Below are 16,916 nucleotides of genomic sequence, written 5' to 3' on the forward strand. Positions count from 1 at the left end.
CAAAACGGACTTAGGATGATCGAATCATGAACAAAAATTTTTTGTTCGTTGTCTAATTTTAAATTGTCGAGCTAAGGGGTCACCCCTGAACTACGTTAAAATGGTTTAGAATTTTTTGATCTAAGATGGCGGCCAAAATGGCGGTGATGTAAAATTGAAAAAATGCATTTTATTTTTTAATAGGTAATCAATAATTCAAATTTGACTAAAATGGAGTCGCAGAACTCGAATTTCATGTTCAAAACAAGAAAATTAAACAATACTAAAAAATAGTTTTTTGTTCGTGATCCGATTATCCGAAGTTCCATACATACCTTCGGATAATCGAACTTCTGATGATCGGAATATCGGATAATCGAGTCTGGACTGTATTTCATCACCGCCATCTTGGTTCTAAACATTCTAAATACTCTAAGGGCCAATACGCACCTCCCAAGAAAAGGGGTCAAGAAATGGCTTTACGAACAGCAGAACAAAGAAGAGGGAACGATTTCTTGGGGCTTTTCTGCACCCTCTCTGGCTTGCTTTCGATGACGCTACTTCCCATTTGATTTTTTTTCTTGACCAGTTCCTTCCGAAGTGTGTATACCGCTTAAAGTGATTTTAAGTTGAGGGGCTCGAAAATTAAAAATAAGACAAAAAATTGTTTTTTTTTTATGTTTCGACTATCTGAAGTTGAATTTTGTCAATGCATTCACATAATGGAGTAATCGCATTCGTTTAAAATTTTACCATTGTTTTCAACTGCTAAACAGAGATCACCCATTTTTAACAAAATTGGAAGAACAGGTTTTTAGTATGATGACAGATCTAAACTTAACCGATTTTTTTATGTTGCCTACCGAATATTTGATTTTTTTCCGATTTCGATTGTTTAAAACTTGATAAATCACCTGGAAACAAACCGAAATCTTACCGAAAACGATAATTTTCCACAGAATTCGTTCATATTTTATCAATTTATCATTTGCTAAACTGTTGTAAAATTTGAACATAAAAGTAGTTCTCAGTAAAGTTTTGTTGGACTATCGAATCCATCAAAATAAAATTTAAGTCATTTGATAAAAGTATACTACAGAATATTTCTCAATTAAGTATAGTTTTGTAAAAGTCGGTAAACCAACTGTCAAAATCATTAAATATTTCCCTCATTTTTTTCTTATCTTTAACATCAATTTTGAGTTCTGTGACCCCATTTTAGTCAAAATTGGATATTCGATTGATTTTTAAATAAAAAAATGCATTTTTTTATAAGTTATTTCCGCCATTTTGGCCTCCATCTTGGATTTCAAAGTTCTAAATCATTCTAGAGTAGTTTATGGGTCATACACTCGTCCATAAAAAATATGACAGCGAAAAAAAAAATGTTGATCACCATCATCATGTCATTTTTAGTTTATAATAAACTCAGTAGAATTTCAATTATGATTTCATTCTGAGAAGTGGATTTTGGATACATTTTAACATTCGTGATTTTTTTCCGACCTTTTCAATGCTTGATTTAAAAAACATAACTTTTTAAAAGGTCTGCAAATAAATTAAGTATTTTTCCAATTTTAATATTTTTTCCAATACATTAACTAAACATTGGTGCAATAAAGTTAAGAAAATTTATTCTTCCGCCTAAATTCCCGAAATTCATTCGAAATTTGGAAAATATTTTTTTACGAGAATTCCCGGTCATTTTTTCCCCGGGACGGGTAAATTGGACGCTCTAATCTCTGAATAAATAATTTTAGACCACATTTTAAGATTTTTTTACAAATTATTTTTAACTGAAGAGATTAGAAAGTTTGACTTTTTAACATTGAAAATCGTACCAATTGTTAATTACAGGATGATTAGGTGGCTGTATCAGAAAAACTAATTATGCGACTTTCAAAATCTCAGTAAATTTTCTCAGCTATTCAGAAATCATTTTGTTTTTAATGGACAAGAATGTACACTATCTAAAATAAATAAAAAAAAAGGACATTTTGTTAATTTAACCTAAATCTGCTTTTAACACAAGAGCGGTACACTTTTCAAAATATTGATACAGATTTTAGGTGCCGTTGAAAAATTTGTTTTTTTCTTCTATTTCTTAAAAATCGGGTTGCAATTTCAGTAAGTTTTACAATTTTAGTAAGTTTTTTTCTAATTTTTTTCTTACTCTTGATAATCTCTTAGTGATAAGCAATAATCGTTCTAAAATGGATTGAAATTTAACACACAGCTGAAAGGAACTCCAAAACTCTGTTATGTACTGCGAATGAACAAATTGTAATATGATTACTCACTAATAAAACCGAATTGAATTGAATTTAAAATCGGGTTTCAAAAAATGCTTTCAAATAGAAAATAAAATCAAAGACAAATAGACCTACATCAACATCATTAAAATTCAAAAAAAGCAATCACTCTACCCTTAAGTTCGAAGATGGTGTCATCCTTTTTTGAAGCAATGATTGTCAATGATGGATTTTGGATTTAGAGCCCAAAAATAGTAAATTGAAATGAAAAATGTATCACGATATGAAAAATTCTTCTAAAAAACAACGTGTAGAAAACCAAATTTTGATTGATGCTTTCTGGATCAAAATTTGAATGTTTTTTCCGAAAACAAACATGGCCGCCAATTGGCCGACCGGCAATTATGCCTATCAGAGCCTTAAACCATCTTCAACTGTCAAACGCGTGTAAATGAGCTGCGGTAAATTCGAAATTTGACGAATTGTTGATTGATGATTTTTTAAGTGATGACGGTCTTTTTGTCAGTGGTTTAATGTTTTGAAAAAATGATTTCGATTGATATTGATCGATTTTCGTTAATTATAAATTTGAATTCTTCAATCATGTTCGGAAAAAAGATAAAGCATTATTTATTTATAAAAAAAAACAAACGAACTGACTGCTTCAAATTTCAAAAATACCTCAGATTTGACGAAAAACATTTATCGATTAGTTTTGTGTATTTTTTCCATTCCACGATTTTTAAAATACCATCTTTAGGAAAAAAAACTGGGATGTGTTTGATTAAAAATTAAAAAAATAGGTAAACGTTATAAAATTCAAGTGCTTCAAAAAAACGTTCATGTTATAATGCATGTATTTTTAATGAGACTTGTTTTTTAAATACAAAAAAACCCCTCTCTGATTTTTGGGGAAATTTGGAGGCGAGAGACAAAATCTCATAACATATTTTTTGTAGGTCTTCCTTTTCAAATCTTATAAAAAACAACTACAAATAAAATTGTTTTTCAGTCTTAAGATGTGAAGAACTATTACTTTTTACGACCTTTTGCGGTACTTAACGTGAACATTTTACAAAAATTCTAGAGATTTTTAAACTGGTTCAAATATGCTGCAAAGAATGCATTTTAAATAGGTGAAATATACCCATTTTAATCACTCTAAGCCGTTCGACCAATTCTCATCACTTTTGTCGTTTTCCGCTATTAAATCAACTTTTTCAGATGTATCATCAATGGAGAGTTGCTTGCTCACTTTTATTTGAGCTATTTATTACTTTGGAACAGCCAAAAACACTTTAAGAAAGCTGTAATTGAGTACTAAAGCCCTATGTCAATTTTTATGTACAACGGTAAAAAAAAACGATTAAAAACCATTTCTGATCACTTTTTTTCATTTTAATGCTAAATGTTTTTTTGGCAAGCATAGCATAGCATTGGTGTCTACCCGTAGCTGCTACTTCGTTATTGACCAGGACCCCCAAAAATTGCTCCGTGGACCACAGATGAAAAGTAGGAACCAATCATCACCCCTTCGCAATTTTCAAAGATCCCTATCATGCTGATCAATACCGACGCCGGCCACGACCAGTGGTAAGACACGGGGAAGTGGATGGGAATGTTAGTCCGATACTTGAGTGATGGGACCGCCGTCTCCGACAAAGTATCACATGAGTTTTGAGGGGTTAGTAAGTGCTAAATGTTTTTTTTTTGGCAAGACAACATTTTTTCGATGGATCAACTATGGTCTCCTTGGAACGAACTGTCAAGTAGGAGCTTTTCTGTCAAGAAGGACCGCGAGGCTAATTTTTTAAAATTGATTTAAAAATCCATTTTTAACTCTTTGTGGTCGTACAAAGGGTCATTGTACTCAGAATAACAAGCTTTATCGCTGTAAACTATAATATCAGCAATCTAAGCTTCATTTTAGGACCCAATTCATGATCAAAATGCTGATAGGCCAATAATAGATATAGGCTGAAAAAGGATATAATCTCCCTAGTGTCAAATCGATTACACGGCAATTTCCATTGGAATTTTAAAGCTTTTTGAAAAAAAAACATTTTTTTTCCTGATTATTAAAGGTGAATAATAATCATCATAAGAAGGGAAGGGGGGACATAACCTTCAAATATTTTTTGCACTTTTGAATGGCATTACATTTTGTTTGTTTGGCAATGTGGCAAAATGATTGAAGAAATACTTTTCGATAATAGTTTTAAATTTGCGAAAAAAGTCATTTTGTGGCATAAAAATCCTTCTTTAATTTGCTTGAGTTTTTAAAGACATCATAAATTTTCTATTGAATCGAACAACAAACCCAAGTTGATAAACAATAATAAACAAAAACATAATTCAATAATTGGTCAAATTCTAGTTTAAATTATTCAACTCTAACATACAAAATGTGCAAGTATAAAACTTACTCTCAAATCTAAAATCTAAAATCTCATTCCTCTCTGGCAGGCCCTAATTGTTAACCTAGCGATCCAAATCTTCTTAATTGTATTCTATTATATATTAAAAGCAACAACAAAAAAACTGATAAAAAAAAGCAAAGAAAAAACCCCATGCGAATAAATGTAATTCAAAAACCAAATCAAACCCAAATCGCCGTCGTCCTCTTTTCTTCCTTTTTCCTGTGAAATCGCCATTGTTTTCCCGCAACTATCACATGCCCTCCCACGAGAGTCAACACAATCATTTGTTGCAACAACAAAATAGTCCGCCTGCCCCGGAAGTGCCTTGTTAGCGCACCCGTTTCGGGAACCGGAACTAATTGTCCTGTCGACGGACGAGTGTGTCCTTCATTAGTCACACACCGACCCAAATTGGTGTCCCAACAATTGAACAATAACAACAACAACAGCGAAACGAAACAGATCACAATCAATCGACATATTGTTCAAGTCGCATCCAAGAGGGTCATGACGCACGCGACGCACACAATCAACAATGGGTGCATTGTTTCGAGCGGGGGCTATCAAAGTAGGCTGCTGCTGCGGAGTGTGCGTGACTTTTTTCTCAAGGGAAAAAGGGATTAAAAAATATCGAATAGGATTATTTCGACTCTATTTGCGTCGTTTAAGAGGATTTCGCTTGTCGGAAATTAATTTGTTCGCTCGTTCTCTCTCTCAGGGGAGAGAAAAGGAGGGAAGGATTAGATTCGGGCGAGAAAGGAAGCCGGAAGTAAGTGCAGTAGCAGCGCAGATGGACGATTATTTCGATTCTGCATTTTCTTGCTGCCAAGTCAACAACAGGTATTTCTTTTTTTCTACGTTTTTCATTAGGGCGGATTATAAGGAAGGACCGTCGTCGTCGTCGTCGATGGCTGATTAGAGAGGGTATTGTTCTCTCGCGGGGTGTTGGAGCGTGGCGTGAGAGAGGGTTTCGACAAGAGAAGCTGCACAATAAAAGTGAAGTGAAAAAGGTATCATCGTGATTACTTTTGTGGTTGTTCGTTTAAGCTGGTAATTTAATCTCGTTAAGCTGTTGGAGAATGGTGAACGGCGGAAGGAAGAATTTGTTTTGAGTGTAAATATTGTGAGGTGATTTGTCTCGGTTCGAGTTGTTTGTGGCAAAATTCAGTGATGCTTGAAAAAGGGCTTTATTGAATAATTAGGCTAATTGAAGCAATATGTCGTTTTGACAAACTGAGCCATTTTGTATAATTAGTATTTCCATACAATCTCGTTAGTTTAAAAGGACCTGCATTTGAACTAGCGAATCCAAATTTGGTTATTCGAACGACTGACAGCTAGCTTGGCGTTTGAGTGCTTCTTAATTCGAATGATGAACAAATTAATTCGAACTAGCGGGAATCAAATTACAACGGTTCCAATCAGCAAATCAGCTCTGTTTTCGAAAGTATGTATTTGGAGAAGGAATTTTCTGATCGATTTGGTGTCTTCGGCAAAGTTGTAGAATTTTTCAGAAAAAATAGGTAATAGGATTTTTTATTTCGCTTCTCACAATGCAATTTTTTTAATTTTGAGATTTTTAATATTTGTTTTAGAAGACTGCGTTGAAAAATTTTGAATACTTTTAATAAAGTGCATCCTTTATAGACATTTTAAAGTAAAAAGTGAATAATTTTTGTAATTTTTTGTAATTTTTGTAATTTTTGTAATTTTTTGTAATTTTTGTAATTTTTGTAATTTTTGTAATTTTTGTAATTTTTGTAATTTTTGTAATTTTTGTAATTTTTGTAATTTTTGTAATTTTTGTAATTTTTGTAATTTTTGTAATTTTTGTAATTTTTGTAATTTTTGTAATTTTTGTAATTTTGTAATTTTGTAATTTTTGTAATTTTGTAATTTTGTAATTTTGTAATTTTGTAATTTTTGTAATTTTTGTAATTTTTGTAATTTTTGTAATTTTTGTAATTTTTGTAATTTTTGTAATTTTGTAATTTTGTAATTTTTGTAATTTTGTAATTTTTGTAATTTTGTAATTTTGTAATTTTGTAATTTTGTAATTTTGTAATTTTTGTAATTTTTGTAATTTTTGTAATTTTTGTAATTTTTGTAATTTTTGTAATTTTTGTAATTTTTGTAATTTTTGTAATTTTTGTAATTTTTGTAATTTTTGTAATTTTTGTAATTGTTGTAATTTTTGTAATTTTTTAAATTTTTAAAATTTTGAAAATTTTGAAAATTTTGAAAATTTTGACAATTTTGACAATTTTGACAATTTTGACAATTTTGACAATTTTGACAATTTTGACAATTTTGACAATTTTGACAATTTTGACAATTTTGACAATTTTGACAATTTTGACAATTTTGACAATTTTGACAATTTTGACAATTTTGACAATTTTGACAATTTTGACAATTTTGACAATTTTGACAATTTTGACAATTTTGACAATTTTGACAATTTTGACAATTTTGACAATTTTGACAATTTTGACAATTTTGACAATTTTGACAATTTTGACAATTTTGACAATTTTGACAATTTTGACAATTTTGACAATTTTGACAATTTTGACAATTTTGACAATTTTGATAATTTTGACAATTTTGACAATTCTGACAATTTTGTCAATTTTTGTCAATTTTTGTCACTTTTTGACAATTTCGACAATTTTGACAATTTTGACAATTTTGACAATTTTGACAATTTTGACAATTTTGACAATTTTGACAATTTTGACAATTTTGACAATTTTGACAATTTTGACAATTTTGACAATTTTGACAATTTTGACAATTTTGACAATTTTGATAATTTTGATAATTTTTGTCAATTTTTGTCAATTTTGACAATTTTGACAATTTTGACAATTTTGACAATTTTGACAATTTTGACAATTTTGACAATTTTGACAATTTTGACAATTTTGACAATTTTGACAATTTTGACAATTTTGACAATTTTGACAATTTTGACAATTTTGACAATTTTGACAATTTTGACAATTTTGACAATTTTGACAATTTTGACAATTTTGACAATTTTGACAATTTTGACAATTTTGACAATTTTGACAATTTAGACAATTTTGACAATTTTGACAATTTTGACAATTTTGACAATTTTGACAATTTTGACAATTTTGACAATTTTGACAATTTTGACAATTTTGACAATTTTGACAATTTTGACAATTTTGACAATTTTGTCAATTTTTGTCAATTTTTGTCAATTTTTGTCAATTTTTGTCAATTTTGTCAATTTTTGTCAATTTTTGTCAATTTTTGTCAATTTTGTCAATTTTGTCAATTTTTGTCAATTTTTGTCAATTTTTGTCAATTTTTGTCACTTTTTGACAATTTTGACAATTTTGACAATTTTGACAATTTTGACAATTTTGACAATTTTGACAATTTTGACAATTTTGATAATTTTGACAATTTTAACAATTTTGACAATTTTTACAATTTTGACAATTTTGACAATTTTTACAATTTTGACAATTTTGACAATTTTGACAATTTTGACAATTTTGACAATTTTGGCAATTTTGGCAATTTTGACAATTTTGACAATTTTGACAATTTTGACAATTTTGACAATTTTGACAATTTTGACAATTTTGACAATTTTGACAATTTTGACAATTTTGCCAATTTTGCCAATTTTGACAATTTTGACAATTTTGACAATGTTGACAATTTTGACAATTTTGACAATTTTGACAATTTTGACAATTTTGACAATTTTGACAATTTTGACAATTTTGACAATTTTGACAATTTTGACAATTTTGACAATTTTGACAATTTTGACAATTTTGACAATTTTGACAATTTTGTCAATTTTTGTCAATTTTTGTCAATTTTTGTCAATTTTGTCAATTTTTGTCAATTTTTGTCAATTTTTGTCAATTTTTGTCACTTTTTGACAATTCCGACAATTTTGACAATTTTGACAATTTTGACAATTTTGACAATTTTGACAATTTTGACAATTTTGACAATTTTGACAATTTTGACAATTTTGACAATTTTGACAATTTTGACAATTTTGACAATTTTGACAATTTTGACAATTTTGACAATTTTGAAATTTTGACAATTTTGACAATTTTGACAATTTTGACAATTTTGACAATTTTGACAATTTTGACAATTTTGACAATTTTGACAATTTTGACAATTTTGAAAACTTTGACAATTTTGACAATTTTGACAATGTTGACAATTTTGACAATTTTGACAATTTTGACAATTTTGACAATTTTGACAATTTTGACAATTTTGACAATTTTGACAATTTTGACAATTTTGACAATTTTGACAATTTTGACAATTTTGACAATTTTGACAATTTTGACAATGTTGACAATTTTGATAATTTTGACAATTTTAACAATTTTGACAATTTTGACAATTTTGACAATTTTGACAATTTTGACAATTTTGACAATTTTGACAATTTTGACAATTTTGACAATTTTGACAATTTTGACAATTTTGACAATTTTGACAATTTTGACAATTTTGACAATTTTGACAATTTTGACAATTTTGACAATTTTGACAATTTTGACAATTTTGTCAATTTTGACAATTTTGACAATTTTGTCAATTTTGAAAACTTTGACAATTTTGACAATTTTGACAATTTTGATAATTTTGACAATTTTAACAATTTTGACAATTTTGACAATTTTGACAATTTTGACAATTTTGAAAACTTTGACAATTTTGACAATTTTGTCACATTTTGACAATTTCGACAATTTTGACAATTTTGACAATTTTGACAATTTTGACAATTTTGACAATTTTGACAATTTTGACAATTTTGAAAACTTTGACAATTTTGACAATTTTGACAATTTTGACAATTTTGACAATTTTGACAATTTTGATAATTTTGATAATTTTTGTCAATTTTTGTCAATTTTGACAATTTTGACAATTTTGACAATTTTGACAATTTTGACAATTTTGACAATTTTGACAATTTTGACAATGTTGACAATTTTGACAATTTTGACAATTTTGACAATTTTGACAATTTTGACAATTCTGACAATTTTGACAATTTTGACAATTTTGACAATTTTGACAATTTTGACAATTTTGACAATTTTGACAATTTTGACAATTTTGACAATGTTGACAATTTTGATAATTTTGACAATTTTAACAATTTTGACAATTTTGACAATTTTGACAATTTTGACAATTTTGACAATTTTGACAATTTTGACAATTTTGACAATTTTGACAATTTTGACAATTTTGACAATTTTGACAATTTTGACAATTTTGACAATTTTGACAATTTTGACAATTTTGACAATTTTGACAATTTTGACAATTTTGACAATTTTGACAATTTTGTCAATTTTGACAATTTTGACAATTTTGTCAATTTTGAAAACTTTGACAATTTTGACAATTTTGACAATTTTGATAATTTTGACAATTTTGACAATTTTGACAATTTTGACAATTTTGACAATGTTGACAATTTTGATAATTTTGACAATTTTAACAATTTTGACAATTTTGACAATTTTGACAATTTTGACAATTTTGACAATTTTGACAATTTTGACAATTTTGACAATTTTGACAATTTTGACAATTTTGACAATTTTGACAATTTTGACAATTTTGACAATTTTGACAATTTTGACAATTTTGACAATTTTGACAATTTTGACAATTTTGTCAATTTTGACAATTTTGACAATTTTGTCAATTTTGAAAACTTTGACAATTTTGACAATTTTGACAATTTTGATAATTTTGACAATTTTAACAATTTTGACAATTTTGACAATTTTGACAATTTTGACAATTTTGAAAACTTTGACAATTTTGACAATTTTGTCACTTTTTGACAATTTCGACAATTTTGACAATTTTGACAATTTTGACAATTTTGACAATTTTGACAATTTTGACAATTTTGACAATTTTGACAATTTTGACAATTTTGACAATTTTGACAATTTTGACAATTTTGACAATTTTGACAATTTTGACAATTTTGACAATTTTGATAATTTTGATAATTTTTGTCAATTTTTGTCAATTTTGACAATTTTGACAATTTTGACAATTTTGACAATTTTGACAATTTTGACAATTTTGACAATTTTGACAATGTTGACAATTTTGACAATTTTGACAATTTTGACAATTTTGACAATTTTGACAATTTTGACAATTTTGACAATTTTGACAATTTTGTCACTTTTTGACAATTTCGACAATTTTGACAATTTTGACAATTTTGACAATTTTGACAATTTTGACAATTTTGACAATTTTGACAATTTTGACAATTTTGACAATTTTGACAATTTTGACAATTTTGACAATTTTGACAATTTTGACAATTTTGACAATTTTGACAATTTTGACAATTTTGACAATTTTGACAATTTTGACAATGTTGACAATTTTGATAATTTTGACAATTTTAACAATTTTGACAATTTTGACAATTTTGACAATTTTGACAATTTTGACAATTTTGACAATTTTGACAATTTTGACAATTTTGACAATTTTGACAATTTTGACAATTTTGACAATTTTGACAATTTTGACAATTTTGACAATTTTGACAATTTTGACAATTTTGACAATTTTGACAATTTTGACAATTTTGACAATTTTGTCAATTTTGACAATTTTGACAATTTTGTCAATTTTGAAAACTTTGACAATTTTGACAATTTTGACAATTTTGATAATTTTGACAATTTTAACAATTTTGACAATTTTGACAATTTTGACAATTTTGACAATTTTGAAAACTTTGACAATTTTGACAATTTTCACTTTTTGACAATTTCGACAATTTTGACAATTTTGACAATTTTGACAATTTTGACAATTTTGACAATTTTGACAATTTTGACAATTTTGACAATTTTGACAATTTTGACAATTTTGACAATTTTGACAATTTTGACAATTTTGACAATTTTGACAATTTTGACAATTTTGACAATTTTGATAATTTTGATAATTTTTGTCAATTTTGTCAATTTTGACAATTTTGACAATTTTGACAATTTTGACAATTTTGACAATTTTGACAATTTTGACAATTTTGACAATTTTGACAATTTTGACAATTTTGACAATTTTGACAATTTTGACAATTTTGACAATTTTGACAATTTTGACAATTTTGACAATTTTGACAATTTTGACAATTTTGACAATTTTGACAATTTTGACAATTTTGACAATTTTGACAATGTTGACAATTTTGATAATTTTGACAATTTTAACAATTTTGACAATGTTGACAATTTTGACAATTTTGACAATTTTGACAATTTTGACAATTTTGACAATTTTGACAATTTTGACAATTTTGACAATTTTGACAATTTTGACAATTTTGACAATTTTGACAATTTTGACAATTTTGACAATTTTGACAATTTTGACAATTTTGACAATTTTGACAATTTTGACAATTTTGACAATTTTGACAATTTTGTCAATTTTGACAATTTTGACAATTTTGTCAATTTTGAAAACTTTGACAATTTTGACAATTTTGACAATTTTGATAATTTTGACAATTTTAACAATTTTGACAATTTTGACAATTTTGACAATTTTGACAATTTTGACAATTTTGACAATTTTGACAATTTTGTCACTTTTTGACAATTTCGACAATTTTGACAATTTTGACAATTTTGACAATTTTGACAATTTTGACAATTTTGACAATTTTGACAATTTTGAAAACTTTGACAATTTTGACAATTTTGACAATGTTGACAATTTTGACAATTTTGACAATTTTGACAATTTTGACAATTTTGACAATTTTGACAATTTTGACAATTTTGACAATTTTGACAATTTTGACAATTTTGACAATTTTGACAATTTTGACAATTTTGACAATTTTGACAATGTTGACAATTTTGATAATTTTGACAATTTTAACAATTTTGACAATTTTGACAATTTTGACAATTTTGACAATTTTGACAATTTTGACAATTTTGACAATTTTGACAATTTTGACAATTTTGACAATTTTGACAATTTTGACAATTTTGACAATTTTGACAATTTTGACAATTTTGACAATTTTGACAATTTTGACAATTTTGACAATTTTGACAATTTTGTCAATTTTGACAATTTTGACAATTTTGTCAATTTTGACAATTTTGACAATTTTGACAATTTTGACAATTTTGACAATTTTGACAATTTTGACAATTTTGACAATTTTGAAATTTTGACAATTTTGACAATTTTGACAATTTTGACAATTTTGACAATTTTGACAATTTTGACAATTTTGACAATTTTGACAATTTTGACAATTTTGACAATTTTGAAAACTTTGACAATTTTGACAATTTTGACAATGTTGACAATTTTGACAATTTTGACAATTTTGACAATTTTGAAAATTTTGACAATTTTGACAATTTTGACAATTTTGACAATTTTGACAATTTTGACAATTTTGACAATTTTGACAATTTTGACAATTTTGACAATTTTGACAATTTTGACAATTTTGACAATTTTGACAATTTTGACAATTTTGACAATTTTGACAATTTTGACAATTTTGACAATTTTGACAATTTTGACAATTTTGACAATTTTGACAATTTTGACAATTTTGACAATTTTGACAATTTTGACAATTTTGACAATTTTGACAATTTTGTCAATTTTGTCAATTTTGTCAATTTTGTCAATTTTGTCAATTTTGTCAATTTTTGTCAATTTTTGTCACTTTTTGACAATTCCGACAATTTTGACAATTTTGACAATTTTGACAATTTTGACAATTTTGACAATTTTGACAATTTTGATAATTTTGACAATTTTAACAATTTTGACAATTTTGACAATTTTGACAATTTTTACAATTTTTACAATTTTTACAATTTTGACAATTCTGACAATTTTGACAATTTTGACAATTTTGGCAATTTTGGCAATTTTGACAATTTTGACAATTTTGACAATTTTGACAATTTTGACAATTTTGACAATTTTGACAATGTTGACAATTTTGATAATTTTGACAATTTTAACAATTTTGACAATTTTGACAATTTTGACAATTTTGACAATTTTGACAATTTTGACAATTTTGACAATTTTGACAATTTTGACAATTTTGACAATTTTGACAATTTTGACAATTTTGACAATTTTGACAATTTTGACAATTTTGACAATTTTGACAATGTTGACAATTTTGATAATTTTGACAATTTTAACAATTTTGACAATTTTGACAATTTTGACAATTTTGACAATTTTGACAATTTTGACAATTTTGACAATTTTGACAATTTTGACAATTTTGACAATTTTGACAATTTTGACAATTTTGACAATTTTGACAATTTTGACAATTTTGACAATTTTGACAATTTTGACAATTTTGACAATTTTGACAATTTTGACAATTTTGACAATTTTGACAATGTTGACAATTTTGATAATTTTGACAATTTTAACAATTTTGACAATTTTGACAATTTTGACAATTTTGACAATTTTGACAATTTTGACAATTTTGACAATTTTGACAATTTTGACAATTTTGACAATTTTGACAATTTTGACAATTTTGACAATTTTGACAATTTTGACAATTTTGACAATTTTGACAATTTTGACAATTTTGACAATTTTGACAATTTTGACAATTTTGACAATTTTGACAATTTTGTCAATTTTGAAAACTTTGACAATTTTGACAATTTTGACAATTTTGATAATTTTGACAATTTTGACAATTTTGACAATTTTGACAATGTTGACAATTTTGATAATTTTGACAATTTTAACAATTTTGACAATTTTGACAATTTTGACAATTTTGACAATTTTGACAATTTTGACAATTTTGACAATTTTGACAATTTTGACAATTTTGACAATTTTGACAATTTTGACAATTTTGACAATTTTGACAATTTTGACAATTTTGACAATTTTGACAATTTTGACAATTTTGACAATTTTGACAATTTTGTCAATTTTGACAATTTTGACAATTTTGTCAATTTTGAAAACTTTGACAATTTTGACAATTTTGACAATTTTGATAATTTTGACAATTTTAACAATTTTGACAATTTTGACAATTTTGACAATTTTGACAATTTTGAAAACTTTGACAATTTTGACAATTTTGTCACTTTTTGACAATTTTGACAATTTTGACAATTTTGACAATTTTGACAATTTTGACAATTTTGACAATTTTGACAATTTTGACAATTTTGACAATTTTGACAATTTTGACAATTTTGACAATTTTGACAATTTTGACAATTTTGACAATTTTGACAATTTTGACAATTTTGATAATTTTGATAATTTTTGTCAATTTTTGTCAATTTTGACAATTTTGACAATTTTGACAATTTTGACAATTTTGACAATTTTGACAATTTTGACAATTTTGACAATGTTGACAATTTTGACAATTTTGACAATTTTGACAATTTTGACAATTTTGACAATTTTGACAATTTTGACAATTTTGACAATTTTGACAATTTTGACAATTTTGACAATTTTGACAATTTTGACAATTTTGACAATTTTGACAATTTTGACAATTTTGACAATTTTGACAATTTTGACAATTTTGACAATTTTGACAATTTTGACAATTTTGACAATTTTGACAATTTTGACAATTTTGACAATTTTGACAATTTTGACAATTTTGACAATGTTGACAATTTTGATAATTTTGACAATTTTAACAATTTTGACAATTTTGACAATTTTGACAATTTTGACAATTTTGACAATTTTGACAATTTTGACAATTTTGACAATTTTGACAATTTTGACAATTTTGACAATTTTGACAATTTTGACAATTTTGACAATTTTGACAATTTTGACAATTTTGACAATTTTGACAATTTTGACAATTTTGTCAATTTTGACAATTTTGACAATTTTGTCAATTTTGAAAACTTTGACAATTTTGACAATTTTGACAATTTTGATAATTTTGACAATTTTAACAATTTTGACAATTTTGACAATTTTGACAATTTTGACAATTTTGAAAACTTTGACAATTTTGACAATTTTGTCACTTTTTGAAAATTTCGACAATTTTGACAATTTTGACAATTTTGACAATTTTGACAATTTTGACAATTTTGACAATTTTGACAATTTTGACAATTTTGACAATTTTGACAATTTTGACAATTTTGACAATTTTGACAATTTTGATAATTTTGATAATTTTTGTCAATTTTTGTCAATTTTGACAATTTTGACAATTTTGACAATTTTGACAATTTTGACAATTTTGACAATTTTGACAATTTTGACAATGTTGACAATTTTGACAATTTTGACAATTTTGACAATTTTGACAATTTTGACAATTTTGACAATTTTGACAATTTTGACAATTTTGACAATTTTGACAATTTTGACAATTTTGACAATTTTGACAATTTTGACAATTTTGACAATTTTGACAATGTTGACAATTTTGATAATTTTGACAATTTTAACAATTTTGACAATTTTGACAATTTTGACAATTTTGACAATTTTGACAATTTTGACAATTTTGACAATTTTGACAATTTTGACAATTTTGACAATTTTGACAATTTTGACAATTTTGACAATTTTGACAATTTTGACAATTTTGACAATTTTGACAATTTTGACAATTTTGACAATTTTGACAATTTTGACAATTTTGACAATTTTGTCAATTTTGACAATTTTGACAATTTTGTCAATTTTGAAAACTTTGACAATTTTGACAATTTTGACAATTTTGATAATTTTGACAATTTTAACAATTTTGACAATTTTGACAATTTTGACAATTTTGACAATTTTGACAATTTTGACAATTTTGACAATTTTGTCACTTTTTGACAATTTCGACAATTTTGACAATTTTGACAATTTTGACAATTTTGACAATTTTGACAATTTTGACAATTTTGACAATTTTGACAATTTTGAAAACTTTGACAATTTTGACAATTTTGACAATGTTGACAATTTTGACAATTTTGACAATTTTGACAATTTTGACAATTTTGACAATTTTGACAATTTTGACAATTTTGACAATTTTGACAATTTTGACAATTTTGACAATTTTGACAATTTTGACAATTTTGACAATTTTGACAATGTTGACAATTTTGATAATTTTGACAATTTTAACAATTTTGACAATTTTGACAATTTTGAC

This window comes from Culex quinquefasciatus, chromosome 1 (assembly GCF_015732765.1).
Source record: "Culex quinquefasciatus strain JHB chromosome 1, VPISU_Cqui_1.0_pri_paternal, whole genome shotgun sequence".
In the NCBI taxonomy this organism is placed as follows: Eukaryota; Metazoa; Arthropoda; class Insecta; order Diptera; family Culicidae; genus Culex; species Culex quinquefasciatus.